The sequence below is a fragment of the Chlamydotis macqueenii genome, chromosome 8 (genome assembly GCF_036417535.1).
Source record: "Chlamydotis macqueenii isolate bChlMac1 chromosome 8, bChlMac1.mat, whole genome shotgun sequence".
Classification (NCBI taxonomy): Eukaryota; Metazoa; Chordata; class Aves; order Otidiformes; family Otididae; genus Chlamydotis; species Chlamydotis macqueenii.
The window spans coordinates 2,293,819-2,310,823 of NC_141563.1; the positions used below are offsets into that span (position 1 = coordinate 2,293,819).

The 17,005-nt window shown below is 50.5% G+C and overlaps 1 long non-coding RNA gene across 1 annotated transcript; it reads left to right on the forward strand.

Moving 5' to 3' along the window:
• The first annotated feature begins 12,254 nt into the window (after positions 1-12,254).
• LOC147599828 (uncharacterized) lies at positions 12,255-15,757 on the forward strand. Its single transcript, XR_015259280.1, has 2 exons — positions 12,255-12,894; positions 14,932-15,757. It is a non-coding gene; the product is annotated as an uncharacterized LOC147599828 (long non-coding RNA).
• The last annotated feature ends 1,248 nt before the right edge of the window (positions 15,758-17,005 follow it).

Below are 17,005 nucleotides of genomic sequence, written 5' to 3' on the forward strand. Positions count from 1 at the left end.
GAAATGGAGATGATGCATTGGACCGTCTCCCTGAACCCAGAATTTGGTATCCCGTGCCACCTGAGGTTCCTGGGAACACCCAAGCGTGTTGTCCAGAGAAGTGTGACTCCTCTTTAGATGTCCCGTGAGAGCGGCAAAAATAAGGGAAGCTCCATTGTCTGAACTCAAAAATTCTCCATCAGTTAAGTCCCACAGCCTACAAGACATTTTCATTATTTGGCCTTATAGGAAGTGGAGTTCCTTGGGTCTCTTGTCTCCAGCCGGCTGCATTCACGTTTCCAGCAAGGGGAAAAATTTCATTTTGAGTATCACTATTTTTTTTCCGATCCTGCATGGAAGGCCAGGGCAGTTCTTTCATACAGTAGTGAGTGCTAGAAGGAAGATGGAGGTAGTGTGAATTGAAATGATTTGAACTCAAACGGAAGCTCAGATCCTGAGCTGGCAGGACAGCATTGGCTGCAGTTAGACATAAGCTACCTGAGACAGCTGTGAGTTCAGATCTCGTTGGCAGAGTTTCTCAGCTCAATGAGGAGGACAGGTCGTTGGGGACAGGGGAGATGCTTCCCTTACCCAAATCCCAGGACAGTATCCAAACCATCCTTCCCTTGGCCTCCAGCATCGCGTTTCCTGAGATGCGAACCTGGTTGGGTCAGAGTCCTTCAGTCTTTCATGTGTTTGTGTGATTTCTCTAGGAATATCAGTATTTAGAAAAAGAAAAAAAAAAAGCCTTCCTCTAACTGAATAAAAATTTCTGTAATATAGCAGCTAGCTTCTGTAGTAGCAGTTTTTTTTTTTTTTCCTACAGAGAGGCAGAGCATGAATCCCTGTCTCAGGCCAAGCTCCTTACCAGGAAGCCACAGGCATGGGCGTAGCTCATTGGGTTCTTGCTGACGTCTCACTCGGCACCTGTTTGGATGGTGCTTTTCTCTGACTACAGAAAAAGACAACCATTTCATAAGAGGTGGTCACAAAAGCTCTGTTACAGACAAGAAAGTTGACCATGAGGTCTGGAGGAAGCAAAGAAGATTGTAACAAGCACCAGGAAGATCCAGGAAGACCAAGGTCTCTTCTGAAGAGGGATTGACCCTGAGCAGCAATGATTGGCCGTGTGCAGGCCTGGGAGGGAAGGTCAGGGGATGTCAATGAGAAACAAGGTGAAGGCTGATGGCTTCAGCAAATCCTTAAACTATGTCTGAGGCCATAAATGGAAAGCAGCTGATGTTTACAAGTGGAGGAGAAGGAGGAGGAGGAGGAGGAGGTTTGTGCTTGGTATATTGCAGGAAGGAAGGTCCCTCATGGATGATAGGAACACTTCTATCTTATATGCCTGGAAGATGGGGACTGCTCTCTTCCAGGAGTGGCTGTGCTCCTGCATGCCCCATGAACTGATGCTGTTCTCCTCCCCTCCTACACTCCCCACACTTGGATGGAGCTCAGGAAACATCCGTGAGCCTGGAGGATGCACAAACCACCTGGGCTGAGGTCTCATCACTGCAGGGAAAGAGTGAAAACTTTGTGAGACATGGGAGTGCAGGAAGAGAGCAGCGTACGTGTGCCAGCAAGTGTGTAAAAGACAGAAGACTTGAAATAGCAGGGGGTGGAGGGGTGTAGTGCTGAAGTGAAACAGGTTCAGCTTTGATTCTGAAGCAGCAGAAAAAGGAGGACGTGCTGTTCTGTTCTGGGATATGGAGACAGAGCACTCAAGCAAATCTGGAGGGTTGGGACATCTGGGGTGATGGGGGAGCATTAGTAGGGCTTTGGAAGAAGTTGAACAGGTAATGGGGAACTCACAGCCAGTGGCAAAACCTCAGAAAATGACAATTTTGTGTTTGAGGAAATTGTGAGGACAGAGAGTCATCAGTAAATCTTGGGACAGCATGGAGCCACAGTGAAGTAGGGAAGCAGGGGTGGCTGTTAAAAATCTGTAGAGAAACAGGCACAGGCACAGGACAGTGTAGAACAGCCTGTGGTGGGGATGATCTGTTTGTTGGGGCTGAGGCCCCCCAAGAGATCTGAAATCCTTGTCCACTTGACTCTGACTGCCATCTCTGCCACTAAGTCCCCTGAGAGGACACCAGCTCCTTACAGCCACAGGGCCTTGTTTCCTCCTCTCCCTCTCTCCAGAGAGCCTGGGAGGTGTCCTACTGCTGTTCTGCACTCAACGTCACACATCCCCTCATCCCACTGCCTCCAGTAAGAGCACTGAGCAACCCACGAGGGAACGAATCCCCCTAACAAGGGTATGAGGAACAGTGCTTGAACATCCTGCTTGATGAAATGCATTAAATGCTTCACAGCCACTTCCACATTTGATTTTCATCCTGTAAACATTGCCTCTGACTTTCTGCTTCAGGGACAGTCAGCTTGTCTCCTCATTCCTCCACAGTCTCTTCAGTGATGGCACTCAGTCAGGACTGCTAACACTCTCAGAGACTTGGAAGTTTGCTGCTTTAATTTCCCTAGAGGCCACCTGAATCCACTTTCAGCACCTGCAGTTCATTAACTTGGCACCAGAGGGCTCACTAGCATGCAAAAGGCCCTGACAAACCAAATTTCTGAGCATCAATTAATTTATCATTTCTTAAGGGATTAATTAGGGAGATTTCACAAGTGAAAAGATTTCAACAGTAAATAACAATAAGAAAGGATTTATTTTTCTTCCGCTTTTCTTTATTTTTCAGCTCACACATTAAGTGATGTCTGCAATCTCCAAATGGTATGGAAACCAAACATATTCGAGCGTGAATATGTAGGAAAGTCAACACCCTTGTCGTAGTTCAGCCCCGATCGGGACCAGACTACGCACTCTCTCTCCCGCTCCCCCTACCCTCTGAGAGAATAGGAGGAGATGTTATAAGAAAAATGGCTCGAGGTTTGAGATAAGGATGGGGAGAAATCCTTAAAGTTACCGTCACGGGCAAAACAGACTCGACTTGGGGAAAACTATTCATTTATTACTAAAATTAGCACGAAAATGAGACAGGGAACAAGATAACCTCCCCCCACCCCTCCCTCTTCCCGGGCTTAACATTATCTCTACTACCTTCCCCTCCTGAGCGTCATGGGGGGGGAAAGGGGATGGGGGTCGCGGTCAGTTCATCATGCGTTGTTTTACGCCTCTGTGTCATCGTCGGGGGAAGAACTCCTCGCATTTCTCCTCTTCTCCAGCTTGGGGTCCCTCCCACGGGCCACAGTCCTTCGTGAAACTGCTCCGGCGTGGGTCATCTCTTCCACGGGGTGCAGTCCCTCTAGAACAGCTGTCCCAGCGGGCCCTCCATGGGGCACAGCCTCCTTCAGGCCTCCACCTGCTCTGGCGTGGGGTCCTCCACGGGCTGCAGGTGGATCTCTGCTCCTCCGTGGACCTTCATGGGCTGCAGGGGGACAACCCGCTCCACCATGGTCTTCACCACAGGCTGCAGGGGAATCTTGGCCAGGAGCCGCATTACTCCTCCCCCTCCATCTTCACTGACCTTGGCGTCTGCAGCCGTTCCTCACAACAGGCTGGCAGACGCCTCTCAGGATCCTTTTTACATCTTATTCACTTCAACTGCTCATCTCCTCTCTACTTCTTACAGCCAGGCCGGGCCGAGTTGGGCCCAGTCTGCTGCCTGGCGGGAGGCCAGAGGGTGAGGCCTGCAAGGCCCACAAGGCTCGTGCCTCCCCCTCTCTGCCCCTGCTCAGCTGCTTCACATCTTCTCTTCTTTTTTTTTCTGTTTTCCCCTACTTAAATACGTTATCGCAGAGCCGTTATCACGGGACATTCTGCTACCAATCGGCTCGGCCTTGGCCAGCAGCGGGTCCGCCCTCTGCCCGGCCGAGTCCACTAAACAAAGGGGAGCGACTTCTAGCAGTTTCCTACAGAAGCTACCACCTTAGGCCCCCCTCACTTACAAAACCAGAACAACCCCGTATGTCTCTATGGGCAGTCTTCGTCCCTACCTCCAACCTCACATCTCCCTCATCGGCCACCTGGCACTTAGAGCAACTTTGTTCAGATCAGAGCTTGCTCCATTGTAGATAAAGTGCTGCAAGTAGCTGTAAGTTTCAACCCATTGGCTCGAGTTTCCACTGTTTTACTGGGAGAATGAGCTGCACCCAGACACAGAAGGATGTTTCTTAATTGTCAAAAAAAGAAAAACAAAGAAAGATATGCTTAAAAAAATATATTAAATACACTCCTTTTTGGTATGTTAAGTCCACCTTACGTCTTCTGAAGTCCACTCTCCACAGTGAATGGCCGTTGACCAATGGAAAACATGTTTTTGTGCCAAGCATGGTTTCTAAGACCCCCCAAAGCACTCCCTGCTCTGGACCCTGTTGAGTGAGCTCTGAAATGAGTTGTCTCAACTGAGATGCTTTGGCCTACCCTACCTGTCCACCAGCTCCTGCTCCAGAAATGCTCCCATCAGCCCTGGGTCACATTTCCCAGTCCCATGTCGGGGCTTCAGGCACCCCTGGGTATCCTGGAGGCAGTGGCCACCTCTGTGTGGGCAACTGCATCAACCCCTGAATGAAGATGTCAGGCAGAATTTGAAACGTACAGAAAAAGATCTCAGTGTAATAAATGTGTAGGAATTCTTCAGTTTCAGAATATTGATGCTGCTTGTCTGTATATCCGTATGATTTTTTTTCATAGGTCATGGGTCAGCAAAATGATGACCCTTTCTCTCACTCTGTGTGAACACTGATCTTGTTTGATCTTGGAAAAGAGAATATAGTGGGGGTAGTGTTGAAAGCCCTGCTGGTGTCCTGGTAAATGACAGTGCTCTCCCCTCACCCAGAGGTGTGGTCCTTTCATCATAGGAAGCAATGGTGATGGTCAGGCATGATCAGCCCTGGCTTCATCCAATCACCTTCTCTTTCACACGCCCAGAAAAGCAACGCAAGAGGACATCCTCTGGGAGACATGTTCCTCATCCAATGTGGAACTCAGCAGCTCCACCTCTGGACCTTTTGGAAAGATGCATGCAACGTACACTTCTTGCCTGTTGTTTGGGAGCCCCTCCAGTCTCCATGACCTTTCAACGGTGATGGAGAGTGGCCTTACTGTGACATCATCTTGCTCTATCAGCACCCTTGGATGTAGCCCCTCCAGTAGCTTCTGACTGATAACATTTGAGTGTGCATCCTTGAAGACCAGCTCTACTGAGCTCTGCTGCCTCTCAGTGCTTGTGACCATTGGATCCTCGCTACACCTCCCTAGAATAGACCAAAGTCTGCTCCTCTGACATTCAGCATCTGCAGTCTTCTATTCTCCTTCCTCACTCCCCTCGGGAGCTGGAACCCCTCTATCACAGGATTGCAGCACCCAGTCTGCACATACCTGAGCAGATCTCCATGCCTGCAGGTTGGCATTACCCTTGTTGGCCCATCTGGCAGCTGGGCAACTTGTTCCAAGTCACATCAGAAACCACCTGCACTATTTTCTTCCTGCTGGATTCCCCTTCCAGAAAATGCCAGAGTCACCAAAGTCCCCACTGAGACCAGGGCTTCCACATCAGGAGACTTCCTTGGGGTTCTTGGAGAAAACTATGACAACTTCTCCACTGTGACTGTAGGTTCCTTATCTCCCACCATGAGAGGTCACTTTTACTGGCCTCTCCTCTGACCCTTCCCCACAAGAGCTCCCTAAACATTTCACTCGCCCCACAGAGGAGCTTCATACATGAAGTTAATTTCTGCACTTTCAGGGAATTCCACCCCATGGCCTTCCAGCCTGTCTCTCCTGAAAAACTGGTACCCATCCATGGTAGCACTCCAAGCTGTGTGACTTGTCCCACCATGCTTTGGCAGTTACCTCACCAATGTCAAACAGCACAGGCTTTTGTCGACTTGCCTGCACCCCTGGTTGAGGACATTGGTGCACATCTGGGCTGTGGCACCTCAGGTGTGGCTGCAGGCCAAGCTCTGACTTGTCTTAGGGAAACCTGGTATCAAATGTCTAAGTCCCCATGTGTGAAAAGCTTTGCTTCAGAGCAGAGACATGGCTGAGTGATTGGCAGGCGGGAACTTAAACCTGAAATTGCGTGCAAAGAGAGTGAGGAACTCCTGCTGTCCGCAAGGTGAGAGAGAAACAGGGCTCGGAAGTGCAGCCCTGGCAATTAATGACTTTGCTGTCTGTGGTGTCTCTGCTGCCCCTGAGGGCCTTTGGTGAAGGAGAAGCTGATCTCCAGAACAACAAGGTTCTATGGACACACCCACTAGGAAAACTGTTGGTCTGCTCCTTGACTCCATTAGCAAGAGGGCAAATCAATGTTGGTGCAGAGAAAAAGAGCATCCTGAGAGTGCAGGCCCACGAGTGGAGACTCCAGTGCCTTGGTTCCTGGACCGCTCAACATCTGCTGGATGGAGAAGAAGCAGACCTTGCCACATGGCAGTGGTGGCAGTCCGTCCCTTGTGTTAGGACTTCTTTGCCTCAGCCTTTAATAGTAAGACCAGTTGTTCTCTGGGTACCCAGCCCCCTGAGCTGGAAGGCAGGGACAGGGAGCAGAATTAAGACCTCATAATATGAGGGGAAATATTTAGTGACCTGCTACATCTCTTGGGCACAAACAAGTCTATAGGGTGGGATGGGATCCACCCAAGGGTACTGAGGGAGCTGGTGGGAAGGCTCACAATCCACTCTCAGTCATGTATCAGCAGTCCTGGCTAACGGGGGAGATCCCAGTGGACTGGAGGGTAGCAAATGTGACACCCATCTACAAGAAGTGCCAGAAGGATGATCTATGGGCCTGTCACTCTGACCACAGTGCTGGGGAAGGTTATGGAGCAGGTCAATCTTGAGTGCCATCATAAGGCACGAACAGGACCACCAGGTGATCAGGCCCAATCAGCATGGGTTTATGAAAGGCAGGTCATGCTTGCCTAACATGATCTCCTCCGACAAGCTGACCCACTTAGTGGATGACGGAAAGCCTGTGGATGTTGTCTATGCTTTAGTAAAGCCTTTGGCACCATTTCCCCCAGCATTCTCCTGGAGAAATTGGCTGCTCAGGGCTACTACTGGTGGGACGTCCTCCTCGTTAGCATAGTCATTATTCAGAAGAGGGTGTAATTTTTAGTATTTCTATCACCTCAGGGTAGTTCAGGACACAAATTTTGGTTAGGGTGCAGTGTAGGCTTGTATACCACAGCACAGATCACTTGCACACAAGTACACTGGACATGAATCACATGAAAATGTGATTATTGTCCTTGACCAGGATGCATATCTGTGGGTAGCTAGGGTCTGGCGACCGGAAGATATCGCGCTGTACGGAAAGATAGGGTCTCTCTCCTGATGACCAATAGCAGTCAGTTTGTGATGCAAGCAGACGGAAATAACGTTGTAAACCTAAGCTATATAAGGTCGTGTTACCCCTCAATAAACGCCATTTGCCGTCCACCACACTGGTGTCAGCGAGCTGATGGACCGAGCAGCCTGGGGTTGGTCGCCGTGCCATTCCTGAACCAGGTCGCCACGCCAACAAAGGCAACAAGTGGTGCCGAAACCCGGGAAGTCGCCTGGACGGGTGAACGGCGGCCGGAGTGGCAGGACCAGCCCGGCAGGGAGGACACTCCCGGACCAACAAGGAGGATGGAAGCCCTTGTGAAGGTCGTATCACAATTACATAAGCAGTGGGGTATTGATTGTAAGCCCAAAGATTTTACTCTCGCAGTTGCGAGGCTTTTACAAATTGGGGTCATTGACCAGCTGGTGGCTATTCTCCACCCCGAAGTGTGGGATAAATGCACTAAAGCATTAGCCGAGGAGACGATGTCCTTGGGTAGCAGGAAAAACCTTAAGTCGTGGGGGAAAGTCATACAGGCCCTGCAGAAGGCCTTACAAGAGCAGGAAACCTGGAGGGCGGCAAGGGACTGTTTGTTAGTCACTCCGAAACTGGGAGTCGGGGCAGCTACACAGACTCCGCACCCCCCAAATGGCGGTGATTCCACGGAGTCAAAAAACTTACAAGAGGGCGACACGCCCCCTCTACCCCTGAACCCCTCGCCCCCTCAGTCCCCGAACCCTGACCCGATTACGGAGGCACAGAAGCGCGCACTGTCCTTCTGGGGTGGGTTAGCTGAGGAAGCCAGGGGCGCTGAAGCCCGGGCGAGACCACCACCTTATGCGCCTCATAATGGCGCCGAACCCCAGGGGGGAGGGCGGGGCGAAGATGTCCCTGGTGGGAACAAAGAAGAAGCACTCGAGCTAACAAGCGCACACAAACCGGAAGGGGAGGAGGACGACAAGGAGAAGAGTGTTGGGGGCGACCGGGGAGGGGAGGGCAGTGTGAGTGAAGCGCCGACAGCCAATCAGAGCGGCCCGCCGAGCAGAAGGCGGGGCGAACCAAAACGGAGGGACAAGCCAAGGGGGAGGGAACAGCCCGCCCACAAAAGAAGTGGGCGGCGCCCAACAAAAAGGCATCAGAACCCGGAAGTAACCAGTCAGTGGAGTTCCGACTCCGGAACAGACACGAGCTCGGACGAGCGGCTTGTAACCGATTCAGACTCAGAGGAGGGGGACACGAGGGTAAATAAAATTAAAAGCAAAAATATCCCCAGCCAAAATAAAAAGGAATCGCGAGGGGAAGGAGTTCCTCTCACGGATTGGAGGGAAATAAAGATTGCCTGTGCGGATTGGGTCCCAACAGCCACGCTGGCGTTCCCGGTCTGGGTGGCAGACGGGGGACAAAGGGTCTACTCGCCAATAAACCCCAAGGATATACAAGCGATTGTTAAAGCAATTGCAGACAAAGGGCTCAATTCTGCCTTGGTCTCCACCCTTGTAGGTGGTGTCTTTGGGGGAGACGACATGCTCCCATTTGATATAAAACAAACTTGTAGACTGATCTTTGATGGGGCAGGGATGATTGTTTTTAAACAAGAATGGGAGGACAACTGTGCAAAGCAACTAGCCCAAGTAACCGGGGCGGATCACCCACTACACGGCTCCAGCCTGCAGCGGCTGATGGGTTCAGACCCGACAATGATTACCCGCCAAGCGCAGGCCCAGGGCATGTGGGCCCATGAGGTTATGCCAACTACGCGTGTGGCCAGAGAAGCTATTCGCACAGCCTCTAGAGCTATTGTCAAGCCCTCACCCTGGTCCACAGTAAAGCAAAAAGAAAGCGAAAGCTTTGCGCAATTTGTGGATCGCCTCCAGACAGCAATTGACTCCTCGACCCTGCCTTCGGAAGCGAAAGGCCCGGTTATAGCAGAGTGCTTACGTCAGCAGTGTAATTCGGCAACCAAAGAAATCTTACGATCACTGCCAATGGGGTCAAGTATCGCGGACATGATTAAGCATGTCACGAACGAAGAGCATTTAGCCCCGATCCAGGTGGCTGTCCGCACTGCAATAGCTGACGTGATGGCATGTTTTAAATGCGGCCAGGCGGGCCACGTTGTAGCAAACTGCCCTCGGCTGGGGAATCTGCCAACAGCACCCCCCCCCGCGCCAAAATCAATCCAGAGGACCGTGTTGGGCCTGTGGAAGGACAGGGCATTTCGCTAAAGAATGCAGATCTAAAATCCAGGGAAACGGGAGGGGGAGAGGGCACCTGGGCCGCACAGAGCCCTCTCCCACTTGGGATACGAGGCGGCCCAATTGTGCCAACCCCGGATGGGGCAAAATGCTCCCGAACCCGCTGCCCCCTCAAGAAGCGACCAACTTTATGGCTCAACCAACGGTCCAGCCGAATCTACCCCCATCTCAGGAACAACAAGGACCACCATTTGGGGGCAGGACCCCAGGGTGGCCCTGGCAGTAAAGTGTGACAACCCACCAGTGGTGTGGGGGATCTGTTCCCTTCACAATGCCTTAAATGGCACCACTATTAGTGTCCCTTTTCTGATTGACACCGGAGCAGATGTTACAGTTATCCCTGAGGTGAATTGGCCCCCACATTGGAAATTGGAAGGCGCCCCCATGGTGGGTGGAGTCGGGGGATTAACCCAAGCCGGGAAGAGCGCTCAATTGGTAGCAATCACACTTCACACTGAAAAGGGACCGGAGAAAACTATTACCCTCTTCCCATATGTCCTGTCAGGAGTCCCACCCCTGTTGGGAAGGGACGCTCTAACCCTATTAAAAGCCAGGGTGACAAATTTACCATAAGGGCCACTGCCACATACCCACTCCCACCAATCAGACTGATGTGGAAATCGTCCAACCCAGTGTGGGTCGAGCAGTGGCCCCTGTCAAAGCCTCGAATGGACGCTCTTCTTAAGCTACTTGACCGTGAACTACAACAAGGTCACATAGAGCCTTCCACTAGCCCGTGGAACACCCCAGTTTTTGTAATACCCAAACGATCTGGCGAGGTGTTTCATCTCCTTCATGACCTGCGTGAAGTAAATAAGAGAATTCAACCAATGGGTCCTGTCCAAACACTGTTGCCCATGAACTCTATGATACCAGAAGGACAGCATTGCGCCGTCCTTGACATTAAGGACTGCTTCTTTTCAATACCCCTGCATGAAGAGGACAAAGAGCGGTTTGCTTTTTCTGTCGTGTTCCCAAACAGCCAACGCCCCAACCTACGCTTCCAGTGGAACATGCTGCCTCAAGGAATGATCAACTCGCCCACTATCTGCCAGATCACAGTGGACCGGGCGCTGGCACCGGTTCGGCGCAGTGACCCAACCGCGACTATCATTCAATACATGGATGATATCTTGATCGCCGCACCGTCAGGGAGTCAAGTGGACCAGCTAGTGTCAACAGTCTCAGAAACTTTAAAAACTAACGGGTTCGAAATTGCTAGTGCAAAAATCAAAAGAGGACCATGTGTGAGTTTTTTGGGAGTGGGAATTACAGGTTCTTACATAACCCCTCCCCAGATAAAGATCCATTGGCATATCGAAACGCTCCATGACATGCAACAGCTGGTGGGGTCCTTGCAGTGGCTCCGTAACATCGTCTTGATCCCTCCCGAAACCATGGCCCCCTTGTACGATCTTCTAAAGAGAAAAAACCCATGGGAGCAAAAAACTCTGACGACGGAAGCAATGAACTCCCTCGACTTCATTGAGCAACAGGTATCATCAAGCATGCTCGCCAGATGGAACCCAGGTGCACCGGCTCGATCTGTATGTACACTTCACAGAAAAAGGGGGGGTAGGGGCACTAGCCCAGGGTCCCCCTGAAAAAGCGCAGCTGATACAATGGATAGTCCTGGGAAACACGTCGCGTGCATTCTCTCCAGGAGTCAAGTGTCTTGGCAACCTCATCATGAAAGGCAGAAAACTCGCCTTGAGACATCTAGGCATTGAACCCGCCAGAATATACCTACCCTTCCGCAAACAGCTTCCAACGCAGTCAGGGGCAATGTCAGAACATTTAACCATAGCCCTCGCCGGATTTGGAGGAGAAATCCAGTACGCTGTAAAGCCCCCTTGGACTCAAATGCTGGCAATTGTCGATATCGACCTTCCACGAAAAATCATGGACCGGCCCCAACAGGGACCAACGGTCTTCACAGATGCATCCTCAGCGACCTCAACCGCAGCAGCAGTATGGCAATTGGAAGGAGAATGGTGCTGCATTAAAGCAACCGATCGTGCGCTTTCAGTCCAGCAGCTAGAAGCAACGGCAGTAGTACTAGCCTGCGGACTGTTCCCAACGGAACACCTTAACGTTGTGACTGATTCGATGTTTGTGGCTAAACTTTGCTTGGCCATGTCGGGGCCTGGCGTGTCAACGTCCACAACAGCATTGATGCTAGAAGAAGCACTTTCTTCCCGAAAGTCATCGGTCATCCTCGTCAACAGTCACAGTTCAGTTAAGGGATTCTTTCAAACCGGCAATGATAAAGCAGACGCCTCTGCAAAAGGGCTGTGGACGCTAAGAGATGCCCGTCAGCTACACGAGTCTCTCCATATCAGAGCTAAAGCGCTGGCGAAGACACGTGGGATTTCAGTCACAGATGCGAAACACGTAGTAGCTACGTGTCCCCACTGTCAGAAAGCGCCACTATGGTCCAGTGGAGTCAACCCCAGAGGTCTTAAAAGCCTCTGAGGTGTGGCAAACGGACTTTACGCTCTGTCAGCTACTGAAGCCTCGAGAGTGGCTAGCGGTAACTGTGGACACGTATAGCGGAATGATCGTAGCCACACAACACCTTAAGACTGACTCCAAAGCGACCATCCAACATTGGCTGACAGCCATGGTGTGGCTTGGCATTCCTAATCAGATCAAAACAGATAACGGTCCGAATTTCATTTCTAAATCAGTCCAAGCATTTGCTTCAAAATGGGGTACTACTCTAATACAAGGTATCCCGTACAACAGCACAGGACAAGCCATAGTTGAGCAGGCAAACCAAACTCTAAAATCCAAATTAGAAGTTTTGGCAAAAACAGAAGGTTTTACCAATGCCATTCCTTCAGGGGACCAAACACGCCTCTTGGCGACTGCTTTGTTAGCATTAAACCAGTTCCCCAGAAGGGAAGAGGTGAATAGCCTCGCCCAAAAACATTGGGCCACTCGAGCGCTGGAAGAGGGCCCATTGGTTACAATCAGGAATGAGCTGGGAGAATGGGAACGAGGGTGGAGGCTAGTCCTAACAGGGCGAGGGTATGCTGCTGTCAGAAAAGAAGGGAGAGTTAAGTGGTGTCCGCTTAAGTCCATTAAACCAGACCTCCAGAATAAAGCTAATGAAAACTCTGAGTTTTCGTCCACAGGACCGGATCATCGGACGCCCTCGTAACCCGTATGCCCCGGTGCCAAGAGAGGACGACAACTCAACAAGCACCCTGTCCGCACCTGAGAGCTCCGCACTAGCGGAATCAGAACAACGGCGACAGAGCACCCATGGGTGGGGGGCCGCGACGCCTTTGTGTGATTCTGATTTTAGAGCTTGTGGCTATAGGGCAGGCAGAATCGGAGTACCATCCCCATCGGCCATGCAGGTGGGTCCTATGAAACCCTGCAAACAATGACAAGGTGATAAAGGAAAACATAACAGCAGGTGCTCCGACTTTTACAATAACAATTGGTGACCTGTTCCCCGCAGTGGGGGGACCCAAATCCAAATCACTATGGGGAACATACTGGTGCCCCAGTTCAAACCCGGGAAAGAGCTTTTGCAACCATCCAGGGTATTGTTTTTGTGGATACTGGGGATGTGAGACCATTGTGACAAGTGATAGATGGAAGCCAGGAAGAGAGGATGACTTTTTGCGGGTAAGATGGGGACCAAGTGGGTGTGACCATCCAAAATTTGCAAGCGATGGATTAACATATCACAGAGGTACTTGTACCCATTTGAATTTGGAAGTCCTACACCCGGTTAATACGGGCTGGGCGGTGGGGAAAATGTGGTCAGTATTCATTCACAAAGCTTCCACAGATCCAGGAGTAGTGATACAAATTACCAGGCTCATGCCGCAGGCACCCCAACCAATCGGGCCTAACCCAGTTCTTAGCCCACAAATATCTAAACCTCCACTACGTTATATCAAAAGGAATACTGAGGTTACCACACCCATGGTGACACACATCACCAAAATCCCTTACGAAAATCCTCTCTGGAAAATGATGCAAGCTAGCTACCAAGTATTGAACAAAACTAACCCAAATCTCACAGAGCATTGCTGGTTGTGCTACGGAATAAAACCACCCTTTTCTCAGGCCGTAGGAGTAAGTGACATGCCAACACAGTCAAATGAGTTAAATCCGGCCCAGTGTATATGGGACACAGAAAAGCGTGGGATTACATGGACACAGGTGGTGGGAAGTGGTCTGTGTGTAGGCAAAGTCCCAAAGCACAACGAACAACTGTGTGTTAATAAGACACCATATAAAACCCCTGCAAAGTGGCTAATACCGGCCAAAAATGCCAAATGGGTTTGTTCTGCTATTGGAATCACACCTTGTTTGTCGTTGGAAAATTTTGACGGATCCTCAGAATATTGTGTCCAGGTATCCATAGTTCCCAAAATCTTTTACCACTCCGAAGAATTTGCCTACGACTCACAGATTACCCCAGAACATCATCTGTCAAAGCGAGAACCCTTCACAGCACTAACGGTAGCTACGCTAATGATCATAGGGGGTGCAGGAATAGGTACGGGAGTAGCATCCTTGGTACAACAGAGTCAAGAATTTAGTGCCTTGAGGGTAGCAGTAGATGAGGACCTGGCTAGAATTGAACAATCAATAAGCGCATTAGAACAGTCAATCAGATCATTATCTGAAGTAGTGTTGCAAAATCGCAGAGGATTGGACCTGATGTTCTTACAGCAAGGAGGAGTGTGCGCCGCGCTAAGGGAAGAGTGCTGTGTGTATGCGGACCACACGGCAATAGTGAGAGACACCATGGCCAAATTGCGAGAGGGATTGGAGAAACGGAAAAGGGAACGAGAGGCACAACAAAGTTGGTTTGCATCATGGTCTAGCCATTCACCGTGGTTAACCGCCCTGGTATCTACCCTGGTAGGGCCAGTCACAATGATCGTGTTAGCATTGATCTTCGGACCCTGTATATTAAACAGACTCGTGTCGTTTGTCAAGAGCCGGTTAGAGACGGTTAACATCATGTTAGTGGAACACATGGAACACCGACAATTGCTTTAAGGTTCTGTTTGTTTAGAATTATCCCTAATCATTCCCCATTTACCATCCGCCCAGCGTGCCTTATACTCGCTATCGCTGGATGATTACACAGTATTTTCAATCAGGTTTACTAACAGTATTAGGCTTGCCTTCGCTTTTACGCCTACTCACAAAGTGCCATTAATCGATCTTTTTAAGGTAACAACTATTTTAAGACATATATATTCTTTAAGATTGCTGTAAAACATAGAACAAGAACAGAATATTTTAACTAACTTAACTATACATTTAGTATGTTTTTTATCCGAGATCACAGTGTATGTATTCTTGAACTGGATCCAAAGTGCGTCTTTGTAGTTGCGGTACTAATTTATTGTGTTCTGTCATTGTAGATTTCTTTGTTCCCTTGTAGTGGGACCCCGATGGCCCTGAATGGTGTCCTTTACACCGCGATACCTCTTGTAAACCTGTGTTTGTTCCAGAGTGCAAGTACGTGCTGTAATGAAAAGTTGTGAGCAGTGTTTAGCTGGAATTTCGAGTGTCCTAGGTGAGTAAAGAGAGGGTTGTGTATGTGTACGCTGGAAAGAGGAAGTCGGACTAAGGGAAGAGAGGAAGTAGTCACCCATTCGGATTCTGGGGGAGTGGCAGCACCCCTCAAACTCTGGGGAAGGGGTGGTACAGCAACTGAGTTGCTGGACACGGAGTAAAGACAGGATCAGAGAATGAATCAGTAAATATGGGAGGAGGTCAGAGTGGAGGAACATTAAAGAAAAGCCCTTTAGGTTGTGTACTTGCTCACTGGAAAGATATTGTTGGGACTGGACGTACGGAAAGTAAGAAGACCTCTACCCAGCAGTGGCGGATCCATATACCCTGCTGACTGTGATGACACCTGAACCACTTTGGCTTGCTGCTCTGGATTTGAAAGGACGCTTTTTTTCTTTTGCCTCCCTCTCCATGAGGCCAGTCAAAATCGTTTGCATTCAAACGGGAAAAGACTGTGATATTTTGATCAATTTAATTACGCATAGGGAGGGGGGAAATGTGGGTAGCTAGGGTCTGGCGACCGGAAGATATCGCGCTGTACGGAAAGATAGGGTCTCTCTCCTGATGACCAATAGCGGTCAGTTTGTGATGCAAGCAGACGGAAATAACGTTGTAAACCTAAGCTATATAAGGTCGTGTTACCCCTCAATAAACACCATTTGCCGTCCACCACACTGGTGTCAGCGAGCTGATGGACCGAGCGGCCTGGGGTTGGTCGCCGTGCCATTCCTGAACCAGGTCGCCACGCCAACAAAGGCAACACATATCCTGGTTGGTAGTGGGAGTTTCCACCTCCATCTCCAAGGATATCTGGATTTGAAACCTTGATTTTGATCCTTCCTACAACAAACAGGGGAAGTTTTAGTTGTCCTAACTGCTCTCATTTCCATCTACCAACCAAATTCCCCACCAGGCTCCAGAAGGATGCCCCAAGATGCTGTCCTCTCCATTAGCACTGCTTCAATTGGAGCTTGCAGCTGCCTGCACACCTCTTGGACAAACTCTGGTGTCACTTCAAATATCACCAGGTGTTCACACCTGAACAACACCCTCAGTCACCAGGAATTACAAAGGGAGCTGAGAAAAACAGCTCACGTGCAGGTGCAGCTCTTTGTGCACAGCTGAATGCAGGCAAGAGGCATCCCACCTCCTCTGGGTCTGGGGTGTGCATGGGAGGGAGATGGGTCCTGTTCCAGCCCTAGGACTGCAAACCCAGGGTGAGATGCTGTGACTGACTCTGCTGAGTCCTTTCCCTCAGCAGGGGTAAAGGAGATCCCTCCTTGTCACTGTCTGGTACCCTGCCTACAGAAAGGACAAGGTGATTCTCACTGCCATGTCTTCCTGAGAGGAGCAATAACACTGCTGGAAGGAAGTGTCTCTTCCCAGCTGCGGGAGGGAACATCCGTGATGACTTCAGCCTGTCTCCCAGCAGGTTCAGTGTTCAGACAGTGGCAGTCAGGGATTACTTCAGTCTGTTGCAAATGCCGTTCCCCAGGGATGACCCTTGTGCCTGTCAGGAGCTGCCAGCCCTGGAGCCCCAAGGACAGCTGGAGGGAGCCCAGAGGGGACAGAGAAAGTGCTGCCTTGAGCTGGGCCTCTGCTGCTGAGCTGGGCCGGGCTCCTGGGATGCAGGGAGCTGATGGTAACAGGGCAGCGCTGCAGAGAGACAGCTCTGCCCAGGAGCAGCTCCTCTGCCAAGCGCAGCAGGGCTGAGGGCTCTGCCTGCAGGAGCTGAGGGGAGAGGAGCGAGGCACAGAGAGGTGAAAGGCAGCCTGGGGTGGCAGGATGCCGAGAGCTCGCTGAGGCAGAAATCTTCACAGCCTTCTTTACGGTAAGTCTCTGTGTGCGGGGCATTGAAGCTGGTGTTCCTGGAGGGATCTTGTGGAGCTGGTTCATCCCACAGCCTGTAGGAACTGCCAG